Genomic DNA, 22,571 nt, shown 5'->3' with positions numbered 1-22,571 from the left:
TTTGTTAAGCTTAGTGATAGACCTGTATATACGTGTAAATAAAATCTCGGCTTTGTGAAACGATGGCTAGTCCACATGAAGAGTCGTCGCGCGCCCAAAATTCGAATCGTGACCCGACATATAGATATAATTTAAATAATACTCGATAATAGCACTGGATAATATTATATCGAGTACTATTCCTCGAATATTTTACACGTTTTTCCATATTACATAATGGAACATAATTTTTGTCTAAATTACGATGCTTCTAATTAAATTTAAATATAAACGAAAGATTGCTTTCCTTCAAAGTTATTAAAATTCGTAAGAAAAGCGAAAGACAAAACAGAATCGATGTATCGATTAATTCCTTAAAAATTTCTACTCGATAACTGGCCCTTAACATTTCACGAACTATACGCGTTTTAATATTCATGGTTACAAGAAAGTAAGAAGAAAGAAGCCGAAATAGGTCGACGCGTGTTAGCGGCATATTTTTTATTCTTGTACCCACTTCAAAGTCGTCTATACGTACCTCACCGACCTAATACGAACAGCTCTCTTTTCGGTCTCCTCCCTTTTATTTCTCTCGCATTTTTCTTCTTCCATTTCCTCCTGCCCCCCCCCCCTCTCTCTCTCTCGTTCGTTCCTTTGGCCTGGATATTTTTCGCGTGGTTCGAGCAACGATGAATTTCCGTGCCGCGAAATTGATGACACGAGGGATAATGAAAATTTATCGAGTATAATAGCCGACGTTCTGATCAAAGACCAAGCCAATCCGTGCCTAAAAAAAAATTTTTTGGATACCGTCAATGAAGCTGTATTATATTTACATATAAACTATATTATATATGGGACGCAGGTGTTCTATATTAAACATAGCTAAATATAGGTAAATGCAATTAAATAGAGTTAAATATACCGTAATGAAATATATTTAGTTTATGAAACTTTTCCTAAATTAAATGGGAAAATTATTCGCATAGTTGGAAATTCGTATAGTATCTATAATAAAAATGTATAAAATAACAAGACAGCTCAGAGGACTTTTCAATATTTTTTATTTCGATATATATACTGCATTTCCATTAATCTTCGTTTCAGATATTTTTAAAAGGTACTTATTAATATCACTTCTAGTCATTTTTTAACATTATTCGATAAAGTTACATTAACAAAATTGTGTTTTTCAATTATACCATTTACTATTCTTTATCTTCATGATTATAATTGATTATACAAGTATCCCATATATCGTAATGAAGCAATTGTGTATAGTTGTAGCATTGTAAAGTTATGACTCTGAGACAACAAAATCGTAAAAATTCTTAAAAAAATTGGCTGACAGAATATCCTACCAAGTATTAGTTTCAGCGAAGCAACAGGTTTTGTCAAACGTATAACCTTTATAAATTTCTGACGTAAAGTATTTCAAATCTATCTTCTCCAAAAAGAAGAACGTCGTAGGATAAAATTGTACATTTTAAAATGTACATTGTAAAATTATACATTTTCGATTTATTTCTTCACGTAGAAAATTTTACCTTATCCTTTATAGTACGATTAATGAGACACACTAAATATTTGAATGCTACGAAGCTCGTAAGAACCAGTTGTACTATACTTTAACCAGTTACACATACTAAACGGTATCAAGTAACTTATCGATCAGTATCGCTTTCCTTTAATATGAAAGAACGAAATAAACGTAGAACAGAATTTTTACGAACAGAGAAAGTATTAGGTTGTCCGGAAAGTGTCTTTCTTTCGCAAGCGTGTCTTTTACAACGATGCACCTTCGTACAAACGTAAAACCAAGCCTGTGAAATTTATCTCAACAGAACAAATTGGATCGTACGTAATTCGACAAAATAATATAAAACAAAAAGCGTTGTGCGTCTATTATTTCCTCATAAAACGAAAGAAACTTTTTGGACAAGCTAATAGTTTTCAAAAGATTTACGACTTGTCTATGGAAGACGAGGGATTGAAAGAACGCCGAAGAATGAGGTTCAATGGATGAACCAGCAGGAAGTTCTCGAAGCAGCCGCGAATCGCGAGTACCCCCTCGAAAAGAGATGAAAGTGAATCGAAACTGTAAGACTGTTACGACTTTTCCTCTCCGATATTCGTGAATTGAATCACGGTCAACTCAGCTTGAAAGAGAAGTTCGATTAAAAATCTTCTATTGTTAAATTCCTTAGTCACTCAGGCAGATCCATGCGATTAACTCTTAATTAGTATTCTTGGTACAGCAATAGTTACTCAATTTTAGAGTTTCAATAATATACGTTGATTTGTATTTCGTACTTTACGTAATAAGTATCATTGATATTATTTACGGCGTAACACTAAATAATAATTTAAATTTCAATATTGAAATTCTGTAATCATATATTAAAATATTGAAATTGTATACTGAAAGTATTTCATTCTGTTAGCTTAATTTGCTCAGGAGCCACGCTGATCACCTTCATAAATTCAAGCACAGAGAAAAATAACAGAAAACAATTACAAACGCTTTTGAAAATTTACCTTGGAGCCTGTGACTTTTTACAATTCCTTGCGATAGATAATTGCAAATTTGGAAAAATAGATCGTTCGTTTTTTAGCATGCTGAATATTAATTATATACTTAAATAATTAAATCGAGGAATTTTATATTAATTTTATATTTTTCACAAGGCTGATCAGTTTCTCGTGTGAAAATCTCAATGAAAAGAATTCATATGCTATTGTTAAATTAATCCTCGTCTTAAATCCTCGTTACTGATCTAATTTATACAAAATAAGATTACACACTTGCAACAATAAAGAAGCTATAGAGCGGCGAAAATATCCTCAATGAAGGAGAGAAGAATCAATTATACGAGCCATTATTCGCCACTTACCTAATCTTAATCTAAATCTTAAATCTAACTGCACTTAATCTTAATCTTAAATCTAACTGCAATTGTCCTTTGTTAATTTTATGATTTCCATTACGCGAATCGAGTTGAGTGTAAAAATTCTGTTTTACGACTAAACCATATTTACGACTAAACGAATCCTTACAAAACATATATATAAACATTATAATGCAGAGATTGGAACACAATTCAATTTCGTGGACAGCATGTGTTCGTGATCAATCGACGTGTCAGATAATTTATTGTTGAATAAACTGGCCGGTGGCGTCTGCGTTTCATGATTGGCAAGTCGATAACGATACAACCGATAGGTAACCGAAATAAATGTTCTACATCTGCGAAGTAAACGTTGTTCTACTAAGCTTTCGACGAGTGAATATTTCTCTTCTTTCTTTCCATCGATAAATCGCGTATCTCTTAGTAACATTCAACTAAATTTTACAAATTTCACCATAGGCAGAGTAATTCTATAGCCGAAAGATAGAAAAAAAGAAAAAAATGGAACAGCGAAAGAACCAAGTCAATTTCCCTCTTTCATCCAGTTTCAGAGCCAAATACGACATATATGATATTTTCATGCTTCAATTTACGATCAAAGGATATTCAGAGTCGCAACTTTTTATCGAATCGAAACTCCCAAGCTGCATGTTTCACGCAGAGGAAATGGGAGAAAGAGTTACATAAACACTGATAAGTGAGCCAGTGAGAAGTTAAATTGATCGATTCCATTTTTAAACAAGTTTTTTCGTTCTAAGATCCGATCGACTAAATCGCTACACTCACTGCTGATATTTATTTAAATTTATGTTTTTATAGAGCGCGACGAAGGAGAAGAACCTAGACAGAAATTTATTTTACTTACTGAACTATTAATAGCTGCTAGACTTTGCATATTTGTACACTTTCGCGCGTATTTTTACATCTTTCAATTTACCGTAAAACCTTATTCACATTGAACTCTTCAGAAACCAAACGATTAATCTCAATAGAGTCAACCTTCTTTACAAACAAGGTATTTCTATATTGCAACTATTTTGAAACATATACACGTATGAAATATAAACATATTTTTCATCCTAATTCCGGACACTCTTTTCACATGGATTTCGTCAAAATTATGCGGCCTTGCGATTAAAAGAAATTTTCTCGAGAAGTGTCGCGATTAGGCAACTTATTGGTATTAACAGATTATTAACAGAAAGACAAAATAAACTCCGTTACACAAATCGGATGATCAAGTTTTCGGAGGAGAAAGAGAAAGAGACAGAGAGGGGGAGAGAGAGAGAGAGAGAGAGAGAAACAAGATTTATTGAAGGGAGGATGAGGGAACGGAAACACTTTGAGGAAACACTTTGAGCACTATGCTTCGACCTGTCCAGCCGCCAATCGAATTAGCGTGCCATCCAGCATTGATTTTGCGTCCATATCGTGGAACCATGCCGTATTTATTGTTTACCAGGTTTCCTGTGTCCTATGAATTTCAGTTTTTCCGCAAGATGCCGCAAGATGCAGCTCGTTTTCCTTAGATTCCGATGTGAAATCGCGCGAAAAAGTAAGAATGAAGGCGTTTCCATTGGATCGCGATTGCACTTTATCGTATTAATTAACTCGACATTACAGCGTAGTCCTAGAAAATCGTATTAATCGAGGTAATCCGATGCAATTGATTCACGGCCAGCGTACTGCTGCGCATCACGCGAGTCGTTGTCTCAATTATTGAATTGCTCGTTGCGAAGTATTGTAGCGGAACCTCGGAAACGAAATTAACGATGTAATTGGGGACAGGATGCATTGTAACGATGGAAAATATTTTAGTTATAACAGCTAATTCGAAGGTTGAAAAATATCGATCGAACTGTTTGCTGGTGTTCGCCCAAGGATTCGAACATGTAGGGGTATAGTGGTTGAACAATTAGATCTGGTCATATCTGTTAATTTTTCTGTCGTTATTGCATAATTCATTGTATTCTTTGGTTTACTATATACACGTATCCCGTTTGATAAATTATATTTCTAATTTTCGTTAATAATATTAATACTTTGCATTCGAAGGTTTCATTTATTCATATTACCAGATACTCCAAGTAATTTCAGTAGAAAGAACGTGTTTTCGTATAATTGGTTAAATATATGCGTAGAATGAAGAGTCATAGCCGCATCACTCATCACCTATTCACTCACTCACTATCATCGCGCAGTGCGATACGATTTTGCTTGGTAGTGTAATATATCTTCGGCCAATACGTCGGTTTATTTTTCTGATTGTATCTTACCTGTTCGTTGCAAGAATACGTGAGATAATTATGATTTGACAGGTTAAGGACAAATTTTTAATTTATTGATTTATTAAATTTTTAATTTATTAATTATTTAATTTATTTGATATTATTAGCGGAGCCCTCGATTGCGAAGGGTTATAGTAGCGTCGAATAAAATTGAAGTTGTTAATAGATCATTTTCTGATATTATATTTCAATGGATCTTCGTGGAAATTGGAATAATGTCTGATTCTATTATTTATCTTAGAAAACTTGAAAAACTAATTAATTATTCGTATCGAATTAGTAATATTCGTTTGTTTGTAAAATGTACTTGTCAAGATAGTATTATATAAAAATGCTGAATCTCGACAGGTTAATTTCTCATGTGAGTTTTCACGAAGCTTGAAAAAATAGAATTTGTAATTAGTGTTATTTGCAACAGACATTTATTTTCCCTGAAACCTATGTAGGTCACAAATATTCCTAGTAGCAATGCGTGTGAACTACATTCGCTTCTCTATGTACGTACATATGTACTCTCAAAATTTCATTAAAATCGTTCTTACGTTATTTTAAAATCCATTCTAAAATCGATTCTATGGTGACAACCAACGGTGTAACTTTATAATTCGACGAAATTTTCCAATGCATTTCAAACAGACAAATTTTTACAATCCCAATATAGAGAAGGTATAAAAATAAAATAGTTATTTTTCTTGCTCGGTTCTAGATGAGAACAATAAAAGTTGCGTGGACAGTGATTAAATTGCTTTAAGGAAAAACCTCCTATTTTTTGTTTTATATATTGACTTTTTGTTGCAATATTTTCCAAGAGCTTCGACTGGCATCGAGTCGTATAAAATCGTAGAAAAAGGCGCTAGTATTCTTTATAGTTGCATAGCTTCCATCATCGCCTGGGTAATAGGCCTCGCTTCGTCTTTGACGCGACAATCTCGTTACCAAGACTTCGATCTTCGAGTTGCTTAATGCGATATCGACATCAGAACGATGCCTCGACGAGCAATTCATCAAAAAAGTTTTTTAAATTTTATTCGTGTAATCTCGAAAGTGACTCGATATTGACCGAGAATAATACGATGTTTCATTTATTTGTCGAAGCTTGGGTGAAAATTTTCCGCCGACAGATTTTTGATTGCAACCAACGACATTTGAAATTACTGACACGAGAAATAGAAATTTATTGTCATAACTAGCAACGTTGTAAATTGTTCGTATTTGCTTTGATACGAAGATGAATTGGAAATTATTAAAATTTAACAATTTAATAGCATTTACAATTATTCGTATTATCCTATTTAATTATATCATAATTGACAATACAGAAGTGTCACTGTTTCTGTATACCTAAATATATTATGTAGTATCGTTTGTTTTTTTACAATAACTGTGCAATTCCATCGTATTGATGCCTTTTCTACTGTAATTCTACTCCTAACTAATTACATTGAATCAACGTCAGTCATTCGCATAATAACAATTCTATTCCCTGATATTCCCAACCCGAAAGCAAATATCCTCTTCCAAATTGTTGCGTATGTATAACCATCCGATTTCTATAGTAATATATTAGCCGTACTGTATTATGTGGATTCTTCGTTGTACGAACGTAAGTAGTCAAGTGAAATTTGTGATGTTCCTTGATCTATGTATGTTACGATCAGTTTGCAACAGGTAACGACAGTTTTCCCGAGTCGTTGCACGTTCAGCAAGAAATTAATCAGCAGTGAAGAAAAATATAAAGTTCCCCTGTATTTCTAACTTTGTACTCTGTAATGTCACGGTTTCTAATCTTTCATCCATAGTTCACACTTTAAGAAAAATTAATCAATTACATAAATTACGTTGCTTAAAATCGTCGAATTTATCTAGTCGGTTAAGCGTGTAAAATCGACGAACGGAAGATTATTCAATGAGAAAACTCGACATTACCCATGTTGAAGTAGCATTTAAAGGATGAACGCGATACTCAGCGTCGAGTCGAAAACGTTTCGAGTTCGAGTTTCTATTCGCCTCCATATGAACCCATTGAATAATCGATACGAGTTGCTCGTTACACGGTAATTCCTTGCTTGCAAATTTGAAAGCCACCCCCATAGGCCCTGTTAATCGGTCAGACTAGCGCAGAGATGCGTTTCATTTGCTATAATTCGATCTTCGGACGGTTTAGTTATCGTCGCATTTTGACGCTGCTTACCAGCAGATTAATCTCTAGCAAATAATTGATAGGCGTCACAAACAGACCAGTTGCTTCGTAGTTAGCGAGTCTCTGGACGTTCAGAATACGAGGATCCAGCTGATCCACCATTACAATTAATCGGATTAATTCTCACTCCCTCTCGCCAAGGGATATATGTAATTGATTTTCTGAATCAGGGATGGCTATTCCGATAATATACAGTAAATATAAAATATAGCGAAAATACATAGTAAATCGAATTTTTCCTTTTCATTTCTTAACTTTATCTGTTCTCAAGATACATAGCTTTTGCAGTTTCCGTAATGGGACAGAAAGCGGAACGTCTTTAGGCTACCATCTTTTTCTTTTTACAATTTAAATTCGTTTCTTCAATGTCCGTTAGAACATTTTCCAGCCAATATTTTCTAAAAGTTCACACGTATCCTTCCTTCGCTATAAGACGCGAGATACACGTGTACTTCAGCATCGACGTGTCTTCAACTCATCGACGCCTCTTTCTCGGCGTTTCCCATAGTCCGTTTTCCATTCTGTCCGCGTTTCAACCCCCGACCACATTTTCTGTGCAACGTGAACACACATTCAAATATGGGTTGACTGCGACACGGGAAAACTCAGCGTTAGAAACGAACGAAGAAACGCCTAACCATCGTGAAAGCGATGTGAACGCGGAAATCGGACGAGGCGAAGTTAATTTCGACTATCAGCCAGCTTTGGGCAATGAATCTCGACGATTTCCGCGAACATATTGGACTTATCTGCTCCAGCACGCCTTACAATCACGATAACACCTTCTGTTGCACGCACGTGAACACGCAACCCCCTCGTTGCCCTCGAAACGAGCGGTCAGAGATCCGTGAACAAGATTGAAATTCGTTACGGTTACGGAAGCCGTTTACGAGCCTATGGATTACGAGGGTCGTTTCGAAGAATGTAGTGAGCGATCCCATGGAGCGTAATTCTTAGCCCATTAACGGGCAACGTTGCGTTAGCGAATTTCATCTGTCACCTTTTCCCCAATGAATTTGCGTTATCGAATTCTATTTGTTAACATTATCACCACGACAAGCAATTCCAAGGATGAGCTTCGCGTTTACCTTGTCTCTACTTTTTCTATCTGGATTCTACAATTTCATGAGTTTCAAAGGATGTGGATAAAACGGCATTATGAGAAACTGTTGGTTGATTCTTCATGGGTTAACGTAGTTTTGAAGAAATTCTTCCAGGAACCGGGAAGAATATTAAATACAGTACCAATTCTGAGAACTTTGAAAATGACACGGTACCACAATGTCGCTATAGAGACCAATATAATGTTACTCTAGAGGCTTTCACTGCTCGAATTGTCACAATCATTTTTTATACTTCCGATCCTTGATCATGCCAAAGCGTTATTTTTAAAAAATAAAATATATAATAGAAGTGTGTATAGAACTGTTGAAAGGGTCCGTGTAACAGACTTTCGTCGATGATCTATACAACTAAAATTCTTAATATTAAATTCAATTCGTAGAATATTCAAATCTATCTATAGTTTGATCGAATCTTCGATTATAAATCGACGTAAAATTTTTGGATACTACAAGCGTAGCCATCGTTCAGTATCACGTAAACGTCTGATGAAGAAGTACATGTTACAAGGCTTATACGTCAAATCTATAGAACACCTGAATATAACTGACTTCCCAATATTTCAATATTCCTGGTCCCATAGCTATATCGGATGTCGATTAATACGAAACATGAGAAGTCAATCAATCGATATGTTCAATGGCACGTAATCTTGATAAAAGCTGTACAAACTTGCAGTCCTTTCCTTGTTTATAACGGAAAATTGAATACTTTGTAATTAAATTGTAGAAACAGAAGCAATAAAATGTTGCGTGACCTGTCGCAATAACGTAACGAATCGATATAATGGTTGCCACAGATTAATTAATTAATATCAATCCCGCGATCCTCCATCGCAGCTGTCTTTATTTCCGCGTAGTTTGTATCGAATTCGTCGCGTTTCATCGTGAGAAATCTTTAGCCGTTCCAAAAGTTTCGTAAAGATTAATCCTTCATAATTGAAGAGCGGAAGTAGATAAAGTTGCCAGTATCGAAACTAAAGTTTTCTGGGAAACGACTGTTTATGAGAAATTGTTTGTTTAAGGGAATGTTATTTATTAGAAAAATATAACGATACTTATTTATTACGCATATTATAATACTTTATATAATTTTACGATATCTCTATTCTATCGTTTCAAAGATCTGTTAATTAACGATAAAAAAAATATCTTCTTTATATCTTAAGAGAAGATATGTAAGTCCATTATGTAGTTTGCTTAAGAAGGTCAGTAGAGATTTTCTTATCTGATGGGATAATTGAGGCAGATTTATCTACGCACATGTTCAAGCACGATGGAGGGAGTTTGCTGGCACATGGTGCACACAGTCTAATTTAGGGAACTAATCGTATAACATACATCATACACAACCTATATCACGTAAAAACGTGTAAACTGAAACGTTAAAAACTGTACGAATTATTATGATTACACTTCCCTTCATATTTAGTGATATTAACCTTCATACAAACAACCTCTTCAAGGAAAAACAAAATTCTTTTTCGAAAATGGCACTTCCAATTCTTCTTATTCTCACTATTTAATTGCTAGCCGTATCAAGTAACAACGAAAAAAATAATAATATCTAAACGTTAAGCAGGTCCATATTTTTGGGGATACAATTAAAAAAGTAAATCGTCGGTGGAATATTGTTTCACCTATCAAGAATTTTGGAAGATATAATTAGAAAGGTACAACCTGGGTAGAAAATTGTACTCCTTATCGAGCATTTTTGAAAATATAATTCAGAAAGTGGAATCTGGATAGAAAATTGTTTTACCTACGAAGCATTATAAAAAGTAAGTTTAATAAAACTATACCTTGGATATTTCATATATTTTTTCATATTATACGCATTCGTTAAAATTTTACACTCCCAAACATCCTGCTATACTTGCACAAAAAAGCGCAGTCTAGTAATATCCCCCTCACTGCTCCTCGCATTTTCTTTCTAATCATCTCTCGTTCGCTTTTCCTGATATTATTCTCAGCGTAAGTTCAGAGTGGCGGTTTTTAAACTCAGGAACGCGCGGCTGTTCGTTAAATGAAATATCAAACGTAAGAATTGCCGCAGTCTTAACGCGAGATAATTCATTTCGTGGCACAGAGCGCACGTCGTTGAATATTAATTCATATCTCACATAAGTTGCGAATAAAAAAAGCAGATAAAAGAGGACAAAAATCCGATAATTACCGCGAATCTTTACGCAATTTCAAGAAATACAAAAGAAATTTGTTTGTAAGCATGCTACTAAGTATTATTAGAAGTACTGTACTTTCGATATTTTACATATTCTTGCATATTTTCTACATTTTTCTGTATTTTTGTATCCTTAAACTTTCCGTAAACGCGTAAACGTCTGCGCTCTGACAATGACAAGGAAGATTCTACCGATAAAAATAAAGCATCGAATTTCACCGAACTCTCAGAAATGTAATTCTCAGATCACATAAATTAAAAAGAAAGAACAAAAGAAAATACAAATATATATATATATATATATATATATACATACGTAGCCACAAATCAATTTGGATCACGACAGATAAAATAGGTAGCAATAATGTCTCCACGAACATTATCATAATTTATTGGAATTTACATAAAAGTCAAAGAATGCTATTGTTTCAATGACACGGCGTTTTGTCGAGTTAGATAAATATGAATTGTTTGAACAAGTGTTCGGTCGTGTTTCACGCGACGAAAAAGGAAATCAAAAGACAAGGTGTCGCCTCGTTGGAAGCAACAAATCGCAATACGAGGGTGGAAATTGGGTGACACCGGGAGGATTACGAGGGATGAGAAATCTGTCGAGAGCGTGAAAGGCTCGCGGTCACCGGGTTTCTCCAGTTCTGTCGCTTTTAACGCCGAGTTCTTCCGCTTCGAGGATAGAAGCTGCGAATTATCGAGGCCATTGTCCAAAGATTTTCAAGAATATCCGATGCAACGTCTTGAAATTTACGAGAGCAAGTCTGATAAATTCTTATCTCTGGTCCATTCGTGGCCAATTTTTTAATACCCTCGTAACTTGTAACGACAAATAAAAATATTGGTACAGGCCAATTTTTTTTTTTGGATAAAATCTTGTGTGAATTTACAAAAAATACGATTCTTCGTTTAATTTTTTTCCCTTATTGTCTTTACATATTTGGAGTTTAAACGCGTTATAAGTACGTTTTTTTTTTTAACATGATTACGTAGAATTCTTATTCTGAATAAATTATTTGTTTCCGCTTCATAACTGTTTCTAAATTACAGTGCATTTAATCTTGAAATGCACAGTAACATTTTATACTTTTTACGTTCTAAGGAATTTTCAGGATCGGTTAAAAATTAAATTACAGTAATGGTAATACTCAATATTAATGTCAGACGTGAATACTTCACTGTTTTGTATAATAATTTGTTATCTTGGCATCGATCAAGGTATTTAATATACAAAGCGTACAGATTAATAAGAATTTTAATTAATCCTTCTTCTATAGTATTCACCGTACTTTTCGAGCTCGTACCATTTCAAATAGACTTTCGAATAGATTTCAAAGATTTGTCTGTTCAAATAAAACGCGATCTTTTTTATTTCCCTATCAGTCGTCCCGTTACTGTTCCGTTGTTTCCAACAGATTGCAGATTCGTTTAAAAAACATTTGTAACGAAAAACAAACCCACTCGCAGAAATGTTATTCAATATCGCATTTATAACTTTCATAGACATCCTCCTCTCATTGCTATCATTGTAAACAGATTGAAACTTCGTTTGAAAACACTCGCGATTAAAAAAAAAAAAAGAAGAATTAATCTTAAACAATTTTATCTTGTGTTCCATTTATAATTTTCATAATTGTCTTCCCGACGTTGTATCATTTTAAATGGCTTTTTTCTATCCATCTATGTTGCAGCGAGATCAACGGTCCTAATTACTAAATTGCACGATGTGTTCATACAAATTCACTTTTTATGAACGCGATGAAACGAAATGAAACCTAAGTAGAGATTTGTTTTCTCATCAAGTATAACGAGTTTTATACTTTGGATAGATTGCCTCGTTGTGAGAAGGTCTTAATCGTTTATAATTGCGATTAAGTAATTGCAATAAGTCATATTTTTAAGAAACGTTCTCACATGCTGTCACACACTCTAATTAGAAAAGGATCATGAAACATTCGGTTTATGATATTATTTGTTTGTAAATCTTCCTGCTTCCGGAAACTTTTTTAAATATGAAAATATTTATATACAAAATTAAATATTTTTTTCAATATCAACACTTCTTGCGTTTATGTTGTCCTAGTCAGAATTATATTATTTCGTGTATCCTGTTGCTTTTTATATGATAGTCCTCCCGTTGGCTGCGGATTCGTTATCAAGCCTGAGGCCCTCGTCACTAGTGTCACTGTCGACAATAAAGGTACCCCACCCGCGACCGGACAATGGAGAACTCCAACAACAACAAACAAGGCAGGTCACCCGCCCCCTGGACTATGTGTGACCACTGCGGTATTTACGAACATACGACATCCGAATGCCGCAAGAGGGCGAAGTGGGAACCGAAGAAGGACCCCCGAGGCCCGGAGGAAAGCCGACCGGCTGCACCACCAAAAGCGTTCTGCTTTCACTGCCACATGCCGGGACACATCGCGTCTCGCTGTCCATCGCGGCGAGAAGAAAAACATTGCCCCGTGGACGAGCGCCGGGTCGATGCCTGCGTGGTGGAAGCCCCGACGGGTAGACTAAGCCAGCAGGCCACACACGAGGACGTGTAAGTGTCAGGATGGCCGAGTCGGAGACGAAAGGACGCCGGGGTCCCTCTGGAACTTCAGGACAACACCCTAACCTTGCACCCTAGAGCCTAATATAGCCATAACGAAACAATCGCAAGTATCCAAACCGATAGCAATCGTACGTCGATCGGAGGATCGTGTGTACTGAGACACTCGACCGGAGTCTTGTTTCGGTGGCGTCGTTGGGATGACGTGCAGTCTTGCGAGTTGAGCGGAGACAGAGTTTGCGAGTGGCGTTTCCGAGAGAGTGTTGATTGCGTTTTGGTAAAAGTCGAGTCGCTATCTAGTTATTTATTTGCGCTGTTTTCTGTACGTTTGGCGTGAATAGTTCAGGTTGAACAACAATCGTCTTTTTCTGTCTGATTAACATCTCTATTGTCCACTCCTTGTAAATACATTATATCACGATATTACATATATGTATTTATATCTATAAATATATGTATAAATATATCTATTTAAAAAAATAAAGTTGTCCTTCATATATCGCCAATAATATCGCGTGCGTAAAAAGAAACTAGTTACATTTAATTCTTTTTTTACATTTATTTATTTTTTATTATTATTATTTTTTACAACTAATTACATTTAATTATTACATTTACATACATTTAACTATTATTACATACATTTACATACATTTAATTATTATTTTTTTCATAATTATATCTCGCTTGAAATATTTTTCGACATAATTAATTGTTTCAAAAACACATATTCCAGCCTGCTAAATGATTTATTTTGCGTATTATACGAATTATTCCATGTATAAATAAATTGTTCTCTATACACACAAACACGCACACAGTCTGTTAATTACACGAGTTAATTGTAACATTTTTCTCGATAAGTTGACAGAGCAAGGAAAATGAGCGACGAACCTACTTACAAACTAATCTACTTCAATGCCCGTGGTCGTGCCGAACATATACGGTACATATTTGCATATACTGGCATCGAGTATACCGACGAGAGGATCCCCGAAGAACTCTGGCCTGAATACAAGGCTTGTAAGCGTGAAGAATCGATTTTTACTTTCATCGTTCAACTCTCAGATATCTACCATTTACTCAAACTTTTCTGTATATAAAACTTTCGTTTCACGTGCAGGCTAAACTTACTTAAAGTAAAATTTCATACGGAATAAAGTCGAACTTTTCATTAAGTTTTGCTTCCGTAATATCGTGTTTATCGAATACCAACTTAATTCACTTACGATTCTCGAATTTTTGTGTTGCAATCTTTATTGTTTTCAATGAATCGAAGCATTTCGAATATTTTGAGAAAACCGTAAATAGGTGACTTAAAATAGGAACACAAAAATACTTCTACGTTTCTCGTTAAATTAAAAACTTTTTAGGATTTGTCGGAAAAAAAGGATAAAAAATTGAAATCAGTTCGGAAATGAACAAGAACATAGCTAAAAAGTCGAAAGAACAAAGCAGACATAAAATTCGATCTTCTGTTGCGACATTTCTATCGTAAATGGTATAATAAAAGTTTTACGCAGCATAGTCTTCGATATAATCTTATATGTCGCTTGCAAATAGAGAAACAAAAAATCAACGTAAGTCTGTAAATCAATCCTGTCGGTGTAAAACACAAAATTACGTTCGCAAGAGACATTCGATTTGTATTCCTTGCATTTCAATTTTCATTACAAGAACCGTGTACATTTTCTAATATTTTTTCCGTGTCTGGTATTATGCGACGTGAATTTTTTATTCGCAGTTGTAAGTCCACTATCATTGCATAAGGTCTTCCCGCAAAACGATACTGATCGTTCCTCGTACATTCAGTACACCGCATCAGACAGATTCGTTCCTTTCCGTGAGAATTACAAATTTTATACTCGATCTTTTATCCTTGATTTTAAAAACTTTAGGTTCTTCTCAACAGTCAAAAACACGCGATACCCTGTCCATCGTAATCATAAGAAAAGAAAAAAAGGAGAAAGAAGACATTTCTGTATTTCTTTACTAGGCCATGTTGATTAAAACCGAAATGATTTCGATTCATCTATTCACAAGAACGCAACGGCCTCGGAAGCTGTGTTGTGATTTCCTATCGATCGTTTCCCTCTACACAGTGTTCATATGAGCCATGTTTGTTCTTAGCAATGCCTTATAAAAAGCTGCCTGTGCTGGAGATAGACGGGAAACCGGTAGCGCAGAGTAACGCTGTGGCGCGATACTTGGCGAGGAAGTACGATCTAATGGGAAAGGACGAATGGGATGCGATGATATGCGACGTGCTTGTCACGTAATTTTTGGGTTGGTCGGTGAAAATAAAAATATAGTTGAGTCGTAACACCACTATTTACTTGGTTTTAATCAACCTTTATTATGAATTCAGCAATCACAATGTAACACGCACTGAATTAACATAAATCACAATTCACTCCAACCACGTTATGTAAGACTTAGTTACAACAATACATTAACTACGCGCCTTATAAGAGTAGAGACCGACATAGATATGTTGACTATTCTAAGGATACAGAATAAGTGAAGTTTTACTGACGATACTGTGTCTGAGGAAAGCTAGGGGTGGGTGTGTCTAAGGACACGGGACTATCGGATTTGTTGATGACAATTTTGGTTAAGGAAGTGAGGGCAGTAGATACCATCTCCGATTGGATAATAGGACGGTTGGTGGACCAGGAACGGTTTTAGCCGCCCTCGCGAGAAAGTTGCCAACGGAACATACCAGATGTGGAGGAAACCAACTTTCTAAGCTAACACGTGGTAGACAATAAACGTAAAGGGAAATTTAAGACAGGAAATACTCGCTTGGTCCGAAGGACCTTAACTATAAAAATGCCAAGGCCCCCCTGGTGGGCACTTAAGACTATTGAGGGTGCGCTCCAAGGATATGCAGACATCTGGGTGCCATCCTGTCCGTGGTGTGTGGCCTGGTCTCTGATATGAATTGACGTTACATACCCCCCTTCTTAGATTGATTTTGGTCCTCCAAAATCTCAGTGTTTCTGCGGATTATCTCTAGGTCAATTGGCTTTTCCGGTAAGGTTGCTGTTTGCGTGTTGCCTAAGTATATTATAGTTATGAAGCCCGTCCTGGAAAATAAGGTTTTAACCGGTTTCCATTAATTTTCTTGATATTACCTTCTATTAAAACCTCATAATACATGTACATACTCTCATGTACAGTGTAAATGTATCACTTCCCTAACACACCTCCTTACATTTATACTGTACACTTAATTTTATTTACATACTTGTCGAATTAACAAAATATTTAACATTTATCGCTTTATTTACATTTCTCTTATTTTACATTCATCCATGACCTAAACCTTTCAAATTTCTCTCTACACAGTGCCTTCGTAAAAATATCCGCAGTGTTTTCTTCTGTACTTACTTTTATTATGTTTATCTTATTTTCCTTTACGTACTCGTGAACGTAGTGGTAATGAACTTCGATGTGTTTAGAATTTTTTGTAAAAGTTCCGTATTTTGCTATACTCATTACTCCAGAGTTATCCTCATAGATTTTTACAGGGTTATCGTCTACATTTACATCGAAGATTTTCATTAGTTGTCTGATAGTCATTACTTCGCTCACCGCTTCCGATAGAGCAACATACTCTGCATACGTCGAGGCTTTTGTCACACACCTTTGTTTTTTAGACTTCCATCCAATTACATTTCCATACAATCTAATTACATACCCAGAAGTCGATTTCCTATCTATATGATCTCCTGCCCAATCAGCGTCCACATAACAATCTATCGTTTCGCACTTTTCATTTCTTTTATAATGTAGCCCTAAATCTCTAGTCCGGTGCAAATATTTCAATATTCGCAAGGCATATTTAAAATGTGCCTCGTTACAACAATCTTGAAATCTACTCAGATAATTCACACTATAACTTATATCGGGTCTGGTATTTACACTAATATACAGCAATGCGCCAATTAAATTCTTGTATCCAATGTCCTCTCTATTTATCTCAGCTTTTTCAATTTTTAAGTTGGTCTCCATAGGTGTACAGTACAATTTGCTATTATGTAATTTATATTTGTTTGCTAATGATTCTATGTATTTCTTTTGGCTTAATCTCATTTCATTTTTTAAATAATCATACTCTATATTTATTCCAAGATATTCTTTTACTTCACCTAAATCTTTCATTTCAAATTTATCAGTTAATAATTTTTTTTTTTTTTACACTTTGTATCTTCCCTTTGTTTTTACTACAAATCAACAAATCGTCTACGTATATTAACAAATAAACAACATTTTCTCCCTCTCCATAAATATATAGGCACAGCTCTATATTGTTCCTTTTAAAACCTAATCTCGTCACATACTTATCAAAACACTCATACCAGTCCCTCGGACTTTCTTTTAACCCATAAAGCGCTTTCGATAATTTACAAACTCTATTCGTTCCGTCCGCATATCCCTTTGGTTGATTTACATATACCTCCGAGCTTACTTCACCATTTAAAAAGGCAGTTTCTACATCCATTTGCTCAATTATTAATCCATTTTGACAACAATATGATAGCAATATCTTAAAGGTCTGATTACTCGCCACTGGAGAATATATGTCATCGGCTACGTTTCTTTGTTGAAATCCCCTTACCACTAATCTAGCCTTATACCTGTCCTCTGATTTTTTCGTGTAAACCCATTTTACATCTAATACTTCTTTGCCTTTTACCCTTTCTACCAATTTCCAAGTTTTATTCTTATAGAGACATTCTATTTCCTTATCCATAGCCTGTTTCCAAACTTCATTATTTTCGCAACAAATCGCCTCCTCAAATGTACGAGGTATATCTACTTTACAATAATATGCATGCATCTCGTAAATATTTTCCTTTTCTGGATACCTTACTGGAGTTTTCTTAATACGTGTAGATCTCCTAGGAGTGTTTGAGCTTTCAATACTACTATCATTTTCATCTTCCCTACCTTCTAACTCTTCCTTATACCATCCAATGAATAGTTATCTTCGCTATCATTTCTATCAGCCTCTAATGAATTTTCCTCAAAACCGATACATTTAGTGTCTGTCTCTATGACCTCTACATGTCTAGCTATTGTTATTTTCCCACCTAATAAGACTCTGTATCCTACTTCACTATATCCTAATAGAATTCCCATATCTGCCTTCTTGTCCCATTTGGAAACTCTTTTTTGTTCTGGCCTTCTTACAAAAACTTTACTTCCATATAGATGTAGATTTTTAACACTTGGTTTTTTCCCGAAGAATATTTCAAAAGGTGTCTTTCTTTCTATAGTATTCGCTAATATTCGATTTTTCAAGTATGCCGCTGTACAAACTATTTCCGGCCAGTACCTTTTATGTACTTTCGCTTCCGCTAACAAGCAACGCGCCATGTCCATCACTGTTCTATTATACCTTTCCGCTGTCCCGTTTAATTCATGTACGTATGTTGGGCAATTATTTATTCTTATACCTTTATCCCTAGCAAATTTATAAATTCGATTATTTAAATATTCTTTACCATTATCGCATCTTAATATTTTTAACCTCTTGCCCGTTAAATTTTCGGCTTCATTTACGAACTGTACGAAAGAATCAAAGACCTCATCTTTTGATTTTATACAATAGATCCTAGCTATTTTACTATAATCATCGATAAATGAAATGAAATATTTTTCTCCATTGAATCCGGTAGTCTTAAAGGGACCACATACGTCCGTATGAATAATTTCCATTATTTCTCTAGCCTTAGTTCGATTATTTTTGAAAGGTAAGTTATGCATTTTGCTTTCTATACACACCCTACATTTCAAAAGTTCCTTTTCAAATTCATTCGGTATGCCAGTCACTAGCTGCTCTTTACCCAAAATCTCTAAATATTTAAAATTTACGTGTCCTAGCATCCTATGCCATCTTTCCTTTTTACTCATACCACTACGTTCGGCGCTGTTTACTAAGTGCTTCTTCCCTTTCAATATACTTTTTATCCTATATGTCCCATTCTCTTTGAACGCTACAGCTGTAAGTTTATTATCCTCATCTATTACTTTCGCAATATTTCCTTTGGAAATAACCGTATTCTTATTGTCTGTTAGTTTACCTAGACTAATCAAATTTGCGGACATTTCTTTCGCGTAAAATACTTTCCTCATATTTATTTCATTTTGTTTTCCGAATGCTTCAAAATAACTTATAACATCCCCAACTTTTGTCGCTTTTATCGGTCTATTATCGCCTAAATATATATTTACCGGTTCTTTTAGGTCGATAGATTTATCGAAATAATTTATATTATTAATTATGTGATCGGTACAACCGCTATCTAATAGGCACACTATTTCGTTCTTACTTCTTTCATTCGTCTCACTGCTGTTTGCTGTGTGCGCCGTTGCTGTCCATATGCCTGCTCTTGAGTTTCCATGCTCGCCCGTGCCGGTTCTTCATTGACGATGAAAGTTTCCACGTCCTCTGCTCGTATTGCCTTTGTTCTCTCTTCCTCTGTTTCGACCACGTGTTGGCCCATGCCAATAGCCGTTACTGCTTCCCGCTTGGACGCCATTTTGACACTCTCTCGCAAAGTGTCCTAATCTTCCACATCTGAAGCAGCCTTCCTTTTTTGTAGAAAAGGCGTTGGTTTGCCTTTCTCCTCGATTGGATTTATTTTTCTTCTCTGCTAACTCTATTTTATTTTTTACATACGCTACGGTTTGATCCTCTTCTTTCAATGCGTCTATTATGTCCGCTATGTAGCTGTATTCTTCGGGTAACGTATTCAGCATGTAATTCAGCTTTTCCCTCTCACTTACTTGTGCGCCCGCACTTTTTAATTCATTGATTAATTTCTCAAAATCGTTAAAGAATGATGCTGAATCACTGTAGTTCTCCAGTCTTATGTTTTCCAATCTCCTTCTGCATACGATCTGCAGTGCCGTCGACTCTTTCAAGTACATTTCATCGAACCTTTTTATTATATCATACGCCGTTTTTCCTTCCCTAACATACTCCAATTGTCTGTTCGATATTGCACTATAAATTATATTAATCGCCTTCAAATCCTTTTTGTCCCAGTCTTCATCGTCTCTTTCGTTCTTCATTCTAGTTGTAACAACCTCGCATTCCTTATATTTGAGAAACATCGTGATTCTTTGCTTCCACATTCCATAATCCTCACCATCGAATATAGGTATCATGATTTCCGATCTCTCCATTTTAATTGATTCTTCTTTTTCTTCTTTTCTTACTCAAGCGTTCCTACGTGCTCGAAGTATATTTCTTTTTTTTTTCTCTGAAAGTTTTTTTTTTCTTTACTGAAAACTCACTCGCAAGATCGTAACCACGCACTAAATATCTTGCAAAACTAGTAACCACGCTCTGCTACCATGTTAAGGAAATTCGAGGATTTGGGAATACAAATAATTGACTATATTTCCCACACAACAGTTATACATCTATATTACTCTCTGAAGAACGTCTTGCTCGCACGCTGGTCGCCAACCGACTATCCTAGATCCTTCTAACATCTGGCAACAGTCGTTTGTCTCCACTAAGACCTTGACGCCCTCAAACCCTTACACACACACTCTCATGTACAGTGTAAATATATCACTTCCCTAACAGTCTTATCGACAATAAGCAGACTACGTTATGATACAACGATTCCAAATGAAGATTTCTATCGACATCACGAATTCGATGGCTTCCAAATTTTCTTCTCTGCAATCTCAGACGCTCAACTGGAAAGAATCTTTTAGATCCCCCGACAAACACTCGACTCAGGTTATCTATTATCGTAATCTTCCTACGGGATTTTTTTTAACTGCGTTGCGTTAACGAATAACGGGATAACATCACGTTTCTCTCAACGCCTTTCAACGTTCTACAACTTTTATTCTTTGCAAATCCCTGTCTCCATATGATAAACGCTGGTTATCCGCGGAAGGAGCGAGGACAACGAAGTGTTACTCAATGATCAAAGACAGGAAGATCCTGGTACGCGACAACGTTACTAATTTCCAATTACGATATGTTTGATTACGTAACATCTGCTGTCTGCATAATGCGTTAACGATCCGCGCGTTGATCGCATAAATATAAATCGAAGGAAATGGAATCGCTCGAAACTCATGCAACTATCCGCAGGTGTTTAAAATCGTGTTTTTACACCGCCAACGTAACGTCACGCCAGTCGAATCGAAAAATTATTACTAGACAGAGAAGGTGAACAAAAAACGAGCTAAATAGGCTACCGATTGAATAATATCATAACGATCGTATCTCTGGTTTTTGCTTGTCTTTTATATTTGTTTCAAATGTATAAAATATAATCGTATCGATATCGTCCACGATTAAAGCCATCCATCCGCCATCGACGAGGAACGAACGATTATATTTTATCATTTATGCGAATCCTTCTCTTCTCTTCTTTCTCTATTTACGCCCTTCGCCTTGCTTCGTACCGCCGATGAATCACAATTCGATGCACCTGAACAGCTGGAACGTCGCAGATTTTTCCGTACGATAACAAACGTGTTTTTGATGGCCTGCTTTAAACCGTGACGATCACCATGACGTGCATCAATTGTCGAATGATGTAGTGCGACGATACTCCTACGCAACTTTTTTTTACGCTGTTTTTTCCTCTATTTTTTCTTCCTGTGTGTTATCACATGATCATGAGATACCTGTATAGAAGATGCAAAGAGTCTGTGAAGAATTTACATACATTCAAGATTATCATAATGATTAAGCAAAAGCTAAGACGCAAAATATTGCTCAAGATGTAATTATGTAATATTTACTCAATTCCTAGAAGACTGTTTATATCTTGTTGTTATTCTTGATATGGAGATATGGAGTATACTTTATTAAGACCTAGATAAAAGACTTTTTTCTCGTTTCTCTTCTCTTACTTAATCACTAAGAGTTATATAACGTTTATTCGATAATTCTGCTTCTCCTGACCTTTCCACAAATGGTTGTTTATATCTCGACATTCTTGGTACTTTTAATCAAATTATAATAACAGTACTTTACTCGTCAGAAGTAAATAAAAAAGCTCTAAGTAGAAGCAAGGATTTACTTACCTTTCCTTTCTCGAATCTCAGTTAGCAATGTTGTTCCTCTTGAAAGATTTTCCAAGTTTCCAAGACAATTTCCACGCTGGTAACATTGTATATATTTCAAGTATCGTGAACCACAGGAACTTGTTGAGGCAATATTGAAGAAAGCAAAGGGAATGAAGAAATTGTAGGAACTATGAGATGCTACTCCTTCTTTCACAACTTATTTTCTCTTCGTTTGGGGGGAAAAACACAAATGAACGTAACAGTTG

General features: G+C 35.5%; 2 protein-coding genes across 15 annotated transcripts in view; both read left to right on the top strand.

Moving 5' to 3' along the window:
* Positions 1–22,571, top strand: part of LOC126875500 (uncharacterized) — a 555,738-nt gene that overhangs the window by 523,427 nt on the left and 9,740 nt on the right. The window lies entirely within an intron of this gene.
* Positions 22,324–22,571, top strand: part of LOC126875518 (glutathione S-transferase-like) — a 108,417-nt gene continuing 108,169 nt past the window's right edge. The window contains exon 1 of the mRNA XM_050638496.1: positions 22,324–22,571. The gene's annotated coding sequence lies outside the window, so the exon portion shown is untranslated.

Source organism: Bombus huntii, chromosome 18 (genome assembly GCF_024542735.1).
Source record: "Bombus huntii isolate Logan2020A chromosome 18, iyBomHunt1.1, whole genome shotgun sequence".
Lineage (NCBI taxonomy): Eukaryota > Metazoa > Arthropoda > Insecta > Hymenoptera > Apidae > Bombus > Bombus huntii.
This window is presented reverse-complemented; position numbering and strand designations above follow the sequence as displayed.